The sequence below is a fragment of the Macaca thibetana genome, chromosome 6 (assembly GCF_024542745.1).
Source record: "Macaca thibetana thibetana isolate TM-01 chromosome 6, ASM2454274v1, whole genome shotgun sequence".
Taxonomy (NCBI): domain Eukaryota; kingdom Metazoa; phylum Chordata; class Mammalia; order Primates; family Cercopithecidae; genus Macaca; species Macaca thibetana.
The window spans coordinates 58,137,616-58,151,198 of record NC_065583.1 but is presented as its reverse complement, the minus strand read 5'-3'; positions in this window follow the sequence as shown (position 1 = coordinate 58,151,198).

The following is a 13,583-nucleotide window of genomic DNA, read 5'->3' as shown; positions in this document are numbered from 1 at the left end:
TTCTTCTTTGCTTTCTGCCCAAAAGAAAAGGAGAAATATGTGGAGATTGGACTAATTACTTCTAAGGTCCTTTCAGGTCCTGTCACAGGCATTCTTAAAATGAAGCACTATTCAATGTAAAATCAAAGTAATGATCTACTTTGCATTCATCATTGAACAATGCATGATTTTTGTGGAAGATGTCAAACATACTTTAAAGAAAGCAGAATGATATAATGAACCTCCAGGTACCCAGACCCCAGCTTCGACAATTAACAACTTAAGACCAATCATCTTCATCTGTTATATTATTTTTAAGGAAACCCCCAACATCACATCAATTCATTTTTTTGGATACGTACTTCTAAAAGATGAAGACTTTTTGGCCAGACGTGGTGGTGGCTCACGCCTGTAATCCCAGCACTTCGGGAGGCCGAGGTGGGCGGATCACTTGCATCAGCAGTTCGAGACCAACCTGGCCAACATGGCAGAACTCCGTCTCTACTAAAACTACAAAAAGTAGCCAGGCGCGGTAGTGCAAGCCAGAAATCCCAGCTACTTGGGAGACTGAGGAACAAGAAAACTGAGGCACGAAAATCGCTTGAAATCAGGAGGCAGAGGTTGCAGTGAGCCAAGATCATGCCACGGCACTCCAGCCTGGGCAACAGAGAGAGACTCAGTCTGGGGAAAAAAAAAAAGATAAACACTTTTTAAAGAATCTTAAAATATTAAATATTTAACCACAATCCCATTGTTACACCTAATAATTAACAAAAATTTCTTAATCCCATTAAATATACACTGTTCAAATTTCTCTGATTGTCTAATAATTTTTTTGCAGTTTTTTTTTCAAATCAGGATCCAAACAAATTCCAAAATACAGTGATTGGTGTGTCTCTTGTCCTTTTTAATGTCTATGGTTAGGCTTTGTGCCCTGACTCAAATCTCATCTTGAATTGTAATCCCCACAACCCCCACGTGTCAAGGAAGGAACCAGGTGGAGGTAATTGAATCATGGGGGTGGTTTCCCCCATGCTATTCTCCTGACAGTGAGTGAGTTCTCAGGTGATCTGATGGTTTTATTAAGTGCTCTTCTCCCTTTACTCACTCACTCTTCTTCTTGCTGCTTTGTGAGGAAGGTGCCTTGCTTCCCCTTTGCCTTCTGCCATGACTGTAAGTTTCCTGAGGCCTCCTCAGCCATGCTGAACTCTGAGTCAATTAAACCTCTTTCCTTTTGAAATTACTCAGTCTTGGGCAGTTCTTTATAGTAGTATGAAAACAGACTAACGCAGGTACCCAGTCCTACTTTTTTTTCTTGAAATTCTTTATTGAAGAAACTGGTCGTGTCTGCAGTTTACCAGTTTAAATTTTGTTGTATAATACCAGTGTTGTGGTTTAACATATCCTCTGTTGAGAGGTCTAATAAATACGTACACATTAACAACACTTAAAGATTAGGAAACAAATTAACAACAAGCAAATATAATGTTATCAGTGGTGTAAGCCAGTACTCAGCATTATAGACAAAGAGAGGCCCAAGTACCTCTGATGGATAGAATACCCCAGAAGATCAGCGTTTGGGACCTACCTCTGCTATTTGCATGCCAGGTGACCTTAAGCAAATCACTTTACCTCTTTGAGCCTCAGTTTCAGCTATAAAATGATAGTATGCATGGTTATTTAGTACAGGACTTAAATGTAGTAAATGCCACCTAGTTGTTATTTTTTTATATGAACAATCTCAGACCTTTAAGTAGTAGCTGTGAAAAGAGCCAGGAACTGTCCATCAGCATACCTTGTTGTTTTGCTTTAGGATATCCAGAAGGGCTTCAAACCTAGATTATAAACCATTACTGTATGCCATAGAATAGTTTTAGGTCATAAAAAATCTGACAATTATTAAAATTAAAGAAACGAACTTTTTCATGTAGTAAATTTCACATGATTCCCTTTATTTGGATTTTCCTCATGAACAACATTATTACTCCTAAAATCACTTCAGCACAGCTACTGAAAAGTCACCAATTTAGTTGGCCTGGTGCTGTCTTTAACAGAATGTACAAAATCAATGATACAAAATTCCCCATCTAGAAATGGAATTATAATCCTATCATCATCTATATCTGTTATTCTATAATCTAATTTCCTTTCATATGTGATATTAAACAGTAGTGACTTCGGTTCTAGTATAAATCATCACATTTAAGCTTAGATTTATGAGGGAAAATCTTGTTATAAGTTTATAAAGTACCAATTACTGCTTCAAAATATGAAAGTAAATGCTAGTAACATGTAATTTTTATCTATAAGACAATATGAGATTTATTACACTATAAACTTATAAATTTAAACTGACAGGTTTTTTTATTTTATTTATTTATTTTTTGAGATGGAGTCTTGCTCTGTCACCCAGGCTGGAGTGCAGTGGTACGCTCTTGGCTCACAGCTCACTGCAACCTTCGCCTCCAGGGTTCAAGTGATTCTCCTGCCTCAGCCTCCTGAGTAATTGGGATTACAGGTGCACACCACCACATCTAGCTCATTTTTGTATTTTTAGTAGAGATGGGGTTTCACCGTGTTGTCCAGGCCGGTCTCAAACTCCTGACCTCAGGTGATTCTCCTGCTTTGGCCTCCCCAAGCGTTGGGATTACAGGCATGAGCCACCGCGCGTGGGTGAAACTGACAGGTTTGACTAAAGGCTTGATTCTGAATTCATTAGTTTGTCAACCTAATAACTAATCATATTAGGTGGCTTTCTAGTTCCATAACTTTCTATCAAAAAAAGAACAAAACAAAGCATTTTGACATATTTTAAGCCTTTCTTTGCTGTAGCTATTTTACCTTTTGGGAAAACATTTTACTTTGTAGTAGTTCTCTATATTTTTTCTCTTTAACCACTTCTGTCGACCACCACAGGAGGAATTATGAGCTATATTTCTCTTCCTCAGCCTTTTCCACTGTATACACAAAAATACACATACACTTCGTAAAATTTTAGGCAAGCTCCCAAAGACTAATAAAATTAGCACGTCTATTGAATAATTGCAGTTTGTAAAAGCTTGGTGCCAGACCCAACTTCAAGAGGTGCTTCTAAAATTACTACATTAGAAAGAGGGAATGGGAGTAAAAGTGATAACTAGTCCTCATCGCTTAGTGTCAAGAAGACAGAACCTTTCAATTCAGGATTTACTGTAATTAAACTTGGCAATTAATTTGGGCATCTTTGATCCCTGGAAGTAGGGCCTCTATCATCTATCATAAGAGAGGCAGGATAACCCAGTATCAAAGAGCCATATGTCCCTGAATTTCAAGTAGCATGACTTATGAGCTTTGTGACTTGGCCAAGTCACTTATCTCTGAACCTCAGTTTTTCCATCTGTAAAACAGGTTATTAGTCCTTTCCTCACATGGTTTTTGTCAGAATTAAATGGGATTGCTTCTGTGAGGGACCTAGGCCACTATGAAATCTCCAAATGTGGTAGCTAGTTTTATTGTTAGTATGGAGGGATAATTTGTTGTGGGATTATTCTGATATTTGTTCCCTTTCTTTGGTTCTACGAAGTTAACCAGACCCTTTATATTCCCTCACCTTGGCCTATATTTATGTTCTATTGGTGATATCCCCAAAACAGCTCCTCTCTCCCTGGCTGCTTTTAATTTTTGTGGGCACGTAGTAGGTATACATATTTATGGGTTATGTGAGATATTTTGATACAGGTCTGCAATGCATAATATCTCCTTGACTTCTGTGAAAGACCACAGTAGAGCATGCCAAAGTCAAACCATCCTGCAGGTCAGGTGTGATCAAGTAGTGAAGCGGGGTGAGGGCAGAAGTATGGCACATAGCTGTCTCAAGGAGGAGCCCTGCTCTGCTCCAGCTGATCATTGCCATGCAATAAGACAGATTGTAAGTTTCATAAGGAGATAGAATTATAGATTTTTTATGTGAACTCATGCAATTTTTAAATGCCAGTAATGAAATTTAGTTTAAAAACAAAAAGCAGGCCAGGTGCAGTGGCTCACACCTATAATTCCAGCACTTTATGAGGCTGAGGCAAGCAGATCACTTGAGGCCAGGAGTTCAAGACCAGCCTGGCCAACATGGCCAAACCCCATCTCTATGAAAAATACAAAAATTAGCTGGGCATGGTGGCGCACACCTGTAGTCCTGGCTACTCAGGAAGCTGAGGCATGAGAATTGCTTGAATCTGGGAGGCAAGGTTGCAGTGAGCCAAGATTGCATCAGTGCATTTCAGCCTGGGTGATAGAGCAGGGCTCTGTCTCAAAAAAACAAAACAAAGCAAAATAAAACAAAAAACACTGCATGAGCCAGACCAAACACTTCTGCCAGCCACAGGTTAGTTACCTACAGCCAAATTCATTGAGATGGTTGTGATAGGTGTCAGCGGAAGAGAAAAGAGAGCAGTAAATAAAAGAGATTGCCTACAGCTAGGAAGAAACAGGATGAATGAAAGTATAGTGGAGACCAACATTCCACTCCTTGGCAGAGTCTTGGAGAGGGGACAGACACAGAAAGTGGCCCCGTGGGAACCCTAGGGAAGTGAGACGTTAGGTCCTGGTTTATCATCCTTGGCATAGATTCTTATGCCCCTAATTTGACGGACTCAGCTTATCAGTGACCAGCAAGGCAAGAGCCAGCAAGGCCTCCCCCAATATTTGCTCTGTGTGAGAACTCCAACACCTTTGCCCAACACTATGTATGTGGAGAGGGAAGCCCCAGTGATTACTGAGATTGAATTTCCTGTTGATTGGCAGAAGGAGATTGGGGTTGAATTTGAGTATAAAGAAAAGCAACATTTCTTGCACACTCTCCTTTGTGTTCTAAGCTTCATGGGATAACTTTAGGCTGAGATGAGCATTGAGCCACTCTGTTGTGGTGTGTGTCACAGTGGCTCTCCCTGAGGCAAGGTATAGAGTGGAGGGTGGGAGAATGCCCCCTACTCTATGGAGGAAAGGCAGAGGTAGGGACATTCTGGAACTGTAGCAAAGGGTTTCAGGCCAACAAAAAATGCTACTCAGGTTTGCTTTGAAAAAACTATACCATTGGCAAAATGACCACATTCTAGAGACAGCTTACTTGTGAACAGGTTTCATTTTAGGAGTAGAGATTGGAACAGATGGTAGATGCTGGAACCCCTCTCTGTAACACTGTGACATTGAGAAACACTACATGACATTGTGGGACTTTGATTCACTTATTGTGTAATGTTTGATGTGTGTGGATTTTTTTTTCATCCAAAAATCTTTCTTTTGACACACTGGAGCCAATAGCAGAGGAAGAGCTGGTGCCGGCCTACTCAGCTCTCTGGTGAAGAAATTCCCCAGGCTCTGGGTCAGTGTTTGGGCCCATAAAAGTCTGATCTCAGTAAATGGCAACACAGAATCTTCTGTACTACAAGCTATCTCTGACAGAAGGGTTCTATTTAATGCTAACATTACAAGTACACCTGAAGGTTATAAGACTATCCCCTACTTCTCTGTGTTTCAAAGAACAAAATAGATAAATAAATAAATTATAACAACAGTCAATAATAACCCCCTTCCCCTTTGAATTCAGAGGAAGTTTCTAAACATACAATCTGGGTTCAGAGACGAGAAAAGCCTCCATCATACATTAAGCAACTGCACAAGAAGCTTCCGCAGCCAGCAGCTAGTAAGCTGAGTCACCCATTTCACTAGGGGTATAACAAAGCTCTATCCCTTGACTATTGCATCAGCCACAAAACTGTTCTTCCTGAATTATGGTAGGTGTATCTGCTGCCAACATAATGCTTTGTATTTGCATAAATGTGTATGTTTCTAAGCATCTAGCAAGTGTAACAGTTAACAGGAAGTTGAATGGTGACTTTTATTTATTGCCTTAGTGTTACCACCTATGACCCAAAAGATGACACAGAGGTGGTGTTTCCCCCTTCTCTAAAGAACACCCAAGGAAACTGAGGCACAGATACCACTCCCAGTCTTGGTAAGAGGAGATGACACTGACTTTGCTACCTTCAGCCATCAGTTTAGCACCACCTAACTTTATATTCCTAGATGATGGGCAGAGGAGTATTGAGTGATAAGCCTGAGGCCCTTTCTATTTAGAAGGTGGGAGCACTTCCCTTTCTCACCCCCAAGCCAGGTAGAAGAGGGCAGGTAAAGGGAACCTCTCACAGAGATGGGTGAACCTGCTGATCAGCAGTTCACCATGAATGCTTGAGTAGAAAGAAAAGAGAGAAAGACTGTGTGTGTGTGTGTGTGTGTGTGTGTGTGTGTGTGTGTGTGTGTGTGTGAGAGAGAGAGAGAGAGAGAGAGAGATGATTAATTGATTAGCAGCCTGTGTCCAAATTTGTCGTGGCAAAAATGTGTGAGATTCCTGTGGGTGAAAAGAATATAATGGCAGGTCACTCTCAGTTATTTTGGTGTCCAAGTTGACAGGCCACCCAGTGAGAAGACTGAAGCAGCATAACGTTACCTGGTATAGAATCCAAAATAAGAACTGATTTGGTTTCAGAAGAGTTGAGCAGATGTCAGAAGTCACTGCATTATGCAGGTCTCCCAGAACAGAATATATGGCACTGGGACCCCCCACTCCACCACTCTGCAACATCAACCCAAGAAATAACACCTGTGTCCCAGGAGAGACTCTACATTTATCTGGGATCCACTTAGCATCAGCGACAGATGGATCCTGAACAGAAAAAGAGCAAGAGACAAGTGAGGAACACAGCCACATCACTAAGGTAAGGATATTTGTAGTCTGTCTCTGATCCCCAGGAAAAGGCTCCCCAAAAAAGGAGTGAAAAAAATTGATTCCACTCCCTCTCCAATCCAAGTCCCTCAGAGAGCAACTTTGCTGAAATTGGAGGGGTAGGAGGAGATGAGACTTCAAAAAGATATGAGATTAAATTTTAAATTAGATCAAAATGGAATGAACTGACATTTTAATAGCTGGAAGTGATCAGAAAGCTTATGGGATCTGACAAAGTTGTGAATAAGGGATGGGAAAAAGACTCAGTGGAACATAGCTGAAAGCAGTATTTGGAGAAAACATGAACTATTTCATATTTGTACTTGACCCTAGTTCAGATTGTTGAATAAACCAATCATACATATTGCCACTTTTGATCTCCTAAGCAACACCGTGGAGGGAAAAGCAGGAGTTTTACCATGTTTTAACAGATGAGAAAATCTGAAGTTTGATAACCTGAGCAATTTGATAACAATCAGAGCTCAGGTCTTCTGAGTGCTTATGTTAAGCTACCCAAGTTATTCTCAAAGTACCCTGAGAACATGGAGCTGTGCCAGGAAACTGGAGTAGAAACAATGTATCATGTTGTAGAGCAACAATGTTCATCAATGGTAAGAAATTAAAACATTGTATTTATAATAAAAAAATAGAACCTATGCGGATACAATAAACATTTGCATGTTTTATTTATTATTATTTTTGGAGATAGGGTCTTACTCTGTCAGCCAGGCTAGAGTTCAGTGGCATGATCATGGCTCACTGCAGCCTCACTCTCCAGAGCTCAGATGATTCTCCCACCTCAGCCTCCTGAGTAGCTGGGACTACAGGCAGGCACTACCACGACCAGCTAATTTTTTAATTTTTTGTAGAGACGGTGTTTGCCCAGGCTGGTCTCAAACTTCTGGGCTCAAGCAATCCACCCGCCTTGGCTTCCCAAAGTGTTGGGATTACAGACATGGGCCATCACACATGGCCTTGCATGATTTTTAAATATTAAATATACCTCAAAGTAATTTGTTTTGGATTATATCTTCAGCCTGTAACCTACAGAAACCATGTCTATGTTAACCCTCTTCTGCACTTAAGAAGTAACTTGGGGAACCTTTGAGAAGCTCATCACCTACATTCTTGAGCCATACTCACATTGAAAGCTGTTTGGAATAGTGAAAGGGAAACATTTCCTAATGTTTAAGAGAAAGTAACGTGCTACTTCCACATTATGCTCCATATGGTAGAAGAAGATTAAAGTTATTATTCCAATTACATGTTAAAATCGTTGTTAACATCAATATAGTGAATGAAATTCTTAGGAAGTTTCACTTGGATATTCTAGTTACTCCAGATACATTTGGTTGAATGTTTAACTGAGAAGTACCCTTATAATTGCTGAGTGTGAAAACAGAATGTTAGTGTACTCTATAAATGGTTACGAATGTGAAGTACGTTTGCTAATTATAAAATTGATTAATATCCCAGATTAGTGAAATCAGAGATACAAAATAGTGATTTCTTTAAAAAAAAGTTTCTGGCTAAGAATCTGTAATGTCAACATTTACAGGCTTAACATTAAGAAAAATATAATCTTCCAAAAGTTGACAAATGTAAATTATAGTAACTTATAAAATGTGTCTTTTTTTATTACCATATTCCTAGTGCCTAGAAGTGTCTTGAATAAATTTATAGTAAAGACTCAATAAATTCCTATTTAATAAATAAATGAAGCTAAATTTATAACAATGTTAGATCTTTACACCAGTGATAGAGTAATAGAGACATAATTCTTATATGTGTAGAAGACAATAATGAATACATAATTAAGTGCAGATAAAGAAAAATGTGGCTGTGAGAGATTGTCTTACTCAAATTGCATTTGAGAAAATTGCCAGCCATTCTTTGATGCATTAAGAAAAACATTATGATGCATTTATTTGATTTCAGAAGCTTTTTGATAACATGAAAGAAAATTATTTATTGCACAGGAGGAGAAGAGAAAGACTTACAGTAATGCTTTGGGAAAAGGCTCAAATATTAAGGTGACTGTAAACAGATGATTTTGGAGGGATATAAGGGATAAGGGTAAATAGTTTAACATTGGAAAATATGTCTAATCTATAAGTGTTAAGAGGAGAAAGAAGAAAAATTGAACAAAAGAAAGAAAAGGGAGGGATATAATATTAAGTTTATATGTTATGTTAGCATTTTCATTGGCAGTACCACAAGAAGCCTGACAACCAGAGGATATTTCATTAGGGAGTAAGAGGGGGACAAGAGAAAGAAAGAGAGAAGGAAGGAATGAAGGAAGGGAAGGGAAGGGAAGGGAAGAGAAGGGAAGGGAAGGGAAGAGAAGGGAAGGGAAGAGAAGAGAAGGGAAGGGGAAGGGAGGGCAAGGGAGGGGAAGGGAGGGGAGAGGGAGAGGGAGAGAGGGAAGGAAGCGGGAGGGGAGGGGGGTTAAAAATCTAGACATCTGAAGAACTTAAACCAATACCCACTGATACAATGAGTGGTATTTTCTGAATGTTTTTTGAAAACATACGTATTTGTCAGCCACTTCTACTACTTCTTATTTATATAACATTTACAAAGGATCAAGATATAGACTATTATAGTTTTGTTCACCATCCAGGCAGCATTTATTAACAAACTGGGTTCGGTTATCTCTATCAAGGAATATGAACACACAAAAATGATGTCTATTCAGCAGGGTGAAGTTAAAAAGATATTTTATTAGCCGGGCGTGGTGACTCATGCCTGTAAACCCAGCACTTTGGGAGGCCAAGACAGGCAGATCACAAGGTCAGGAGTTTGAGACCAGTCTGACCAACATGGTGAAACCTCTGCTAAAAATACAAAAATTAGCTGGGCCTGGTGGCCGGTGACTGTAGTCCCAGCTGCTCGGGAGGCTGAGGCAGGAGAATTGCTTGAACCTGGGGACAGAGGTTGCAGTGAACCCAGGTCGCACCACTGCACTCCAGCCTGGGGTGACAGACCAAGACATCCTCTAAAAAAAATTTATGTGTTTGTTATTATTTCTTTGTTGTGAATTTTAAGAGTTTTGATATAGTGCATGCTAAATCCTTGTTTAAATTAGTGTCATTATATTGCTAGCACAAGTGCCAATGAAGTACAATCTATTAAGTTACCTGAGATAGGTATCTTGTTTGTTCACCTGTTCACCTCTCTATCCCCAGGGCCTAGAATAGTGCTTGGTATACAATAAGCGCTCAACATGATACATAATAGATTTTAGTCAGTAGATGGACTGACTGTTAAATCTAATCCGACATGATATATTCAAGTAATATCCTCTTTTATAAAGTAAATGAATCAAAATATTAAATACTTTCTTGGAATATTCACTTCTTCACAATAAAATGTTATAATATTTTATTGTATTTGGCTAGTAGCTTTCTCATTTGTCAGACTTCTAAACTTCAATTTTTTTATGTGGAAATCAGAGGTTTTCAAGGACTTTCTCCTATTTCCCAACTGGACCAAAGTAGAAACATCAGGCACTATAAGATTCCCAGGAGTTTCTTCAAATTTCAAATACCCCAATCCACATTGTTATCTATCTTGAAAAATTTACCTTTGAATGTACACAGGGGAATTGAATAAATTTATCACATATCTATTTTCAGTAGAGTTTGCTGGTGATTTCTTTTTCTTTTTTCTTTCTTTCTTTCTTTTTTTTTTTTTTTAAATTAAAGTAACCTCCTAAGTTTTAGGAAAACTGAGCAGACATTCCAGGGCTTGAGTTTGCTTCCACTTAAAAAGCATTAAATGGTATAACAAATGGAGCTCAATAGATCCAATTGTCATCCCCTGCAAACAGTCAACTTACCGCTTCTAAGAGTAGAGCTTAGAGTGCACTCATCTTACACGTGTGGTCATGTTTCCTTTCTTGTTCTTTCCCCTCAAGCGTTTCTGCCTAGCTCAATTTACCTTTTCTCCTTGCCCAACCTGGTTTTCATGAGTATGGGTCCCTAATGTTATCATTTTGATATAAAGAGATGGAACTTCCTAGCAGTTTTTCTTATTCATTAACTTCAAATCTATTTAAATCAAACACACTTTAACTTGATATCCAGTAATGAGAGAAAAATTATTCAGTACATTCTTCATCTCCCCACCCCCCTCAAATAGGTCGACCATGGCTTTATTCAAAGTTGATAATGTATCCATCTACGGCATTTATTTCAATCAAAACTTCACTCATTAAGATATTTTGTTAACAAGCCCTCTTCCCCTAAACAAAGTCTCCTTGGATTCAAATGTTTTAGATTTTTAGAAGTAGAACCTACAAATCATCTCATTAGTTGTCTAATTAGTTGGTAGTTCAGATACTGTCCTCCCTCCTAAAATCTCAAACATGAACTCCACACCCAAAATAATAGAGTCAATTTAATGCATTTTCCCTTAATTTAACAGCTTTCTTTTTTGGTGCAGCAATCTTTTTTCCTACTTTCTTGTGTCAGCAAAATGGAAATCAATTTAAATCTCGATGATCAATATTCAGCCAGCTTGAATACTTTATTTCCACTGTGGCCATATGCTATTATAACATGTAGAAATGTATGAATCTAGCAAACTAAATGTAAGTAAATAATGGAAGATGGATGGCAATATGCCTGTGGATCTGCAGTCTGCAAAATAAATACTGCTGAATTTAATGAAGAGAAATTGGAAACCCCCAAATAAGCATGTTTGAAGGGCAGATGATTTTTCTATCAAAATGTAATACAGGTGTGCCACAATTATTTTGGCACCTAACTAATCTTCAAAAACATGTACTTTCAATGCAGTTACATTTCTCCTAGAAAATCATCATGTGATTATCTTGCATCTGTTTTTCATCACCTCCTCTCCTCCCCATACCCTAAAGGTAACTGACTTCCTAGACATACAAGTTACAAAACAGAATATAACATAATTTTACTAAAGAAGGAAAAAAGAACTCACCTTAAATTTTGTAGTGTTAATGTTGCTGTTTTAAAATATTTCAATAACTTTAAAGGACTGAATGAGCGATCTGAAAAGACACCATTTTAAAAAACGTAAGGATTATTTTTCCAGTGTTACTATAGAGTTATTGAACTCTCTCTTGAATGTAATTCTTCATCTTGATGATGTGATACATAAATTATTCACAAAAAATGTATTTTAATCATTGCTTATCAGCATTGATATTTTAAGATAAGATCCCAAGGACTATACAGGTAAAACATAGTTTAAGCATAAATCCTATTATTGAAATTTGCTGAACATCATTGACGTTTTGTGATTGCTAAAAGCCCTCACCTCTTATAACCTAACCATGTTATGATGCTGTATTTAATGGAAACTTTTAGAATTAATATTTAAGATGCTATTTTAGGTAATTAACTTCAATCAATAGTTAGAGAGACTAAAGCCACTTCTTTTTTCTTATTCATTCCAACCTATGAAGTGAAACTCAATTCACACAAAAACCATGGTGTGGTAAGTTAAATGATACATATATATTTCGAAGAATTCTTCAATATTATATATGCTGTATCAGTATTAGTGTGCTTTCAGCTGCCAGACATGGAAAACTTTACCCCAACTGGCTTATAGAATAAGAAAATGTATGCCTTTGATATTTTAGAAGTAAGAAGGGTTTTAGGATTAGTGCAGATTTTTCATTTGTGCTGTCTTCTCTAAGTTGTTTCATTCTCAGGTCAGCTTCCCTCCCTGAAGCCAGGCTGTAACAGTCCTGGGCATTGCAACAGCATGCCAGACTGCCAGAGAAAGAGGGGATGTCTCTTCTAGGAGTTTTCTCCTAAAAGCAAGAACATTTCTTTCCAAGCAGCTGGAGTCTCACTGGCTCACATTGGCCCTCAGGCTTATTTCTGAACTAGTCCTGTGGCTAGGGGAATGCCACAGCTGACTTGCTCAGGCCCAATTTTTAACCCAGTCATTGTTGCAAGAAGTTGAGATTGCCTTTAAACCAACCAGGCCCAGGAAACGAGTGTTAACTGCCATACCGAGAATGGTGGCTCAGGGTGGAGCTGGAAGTTCCATTGCTCTAAGGAATGTCCCTTAGTGGACAACTCAAGAGTCACTAAAACCAGTATTTCTGCTTTTATGGTACAGCAGCATTTCCAAGACTTTAGATCCCTTGTAGACTACCTTCATGATTTTTCTGTATCTGCCTACCACCTGTGCTATCATTAATATTTTTCATGGAAATGATTCACTTCTTAAAATATAAATATGTGTTAAATAAAATCATATTATTTTAATTTTAAGAAACAGTATCACTTACCACAAAGATATGCAAGGCAACCTCATTAATTCAATGAAAACAATCAGAAAACAATTTTAAAAAGTATTTAGTTAAGGCTAGTTGCTGTTGCTTGCCAAAGGCTCTTGAGCCTGAGGCTTGATTTCTGTTTGTTTAGGAAAAGAAAAGAAAAGAAAAAAAAAAGGTTAGGAAGTAGGTAGGAGGAATTAGCAACTGTTAAAAGCATTAACAAACTGGTACTGTTCAAGGACTTCCTCAAAAGAACTGCAAGCACATTGAGTCACTTTCTCTATATGATTCGATATTATTTTTACAACCTCACTTCCTTTCCAGCGTGCACACCTCTCTAGCAAACACTTGCTGGAGGAAGCTGCCCTGTGTAAAGCGTTAGGGAGCAGACTTGGATGTTGCCCTAGGCCAGCCTTGGAAACTGTTCAGGAATTGAGGAGTTACCATGAACCCCTACACTCTACAACTGAATGACATGTTGATCAGGGAATGCTATCCCATCTGATGAACTCTCCTGATACAGGCTGGCTTGTGTCCCTCCAGAATTCATCTGTTGAAGTCGTAACCCCCAGAAAC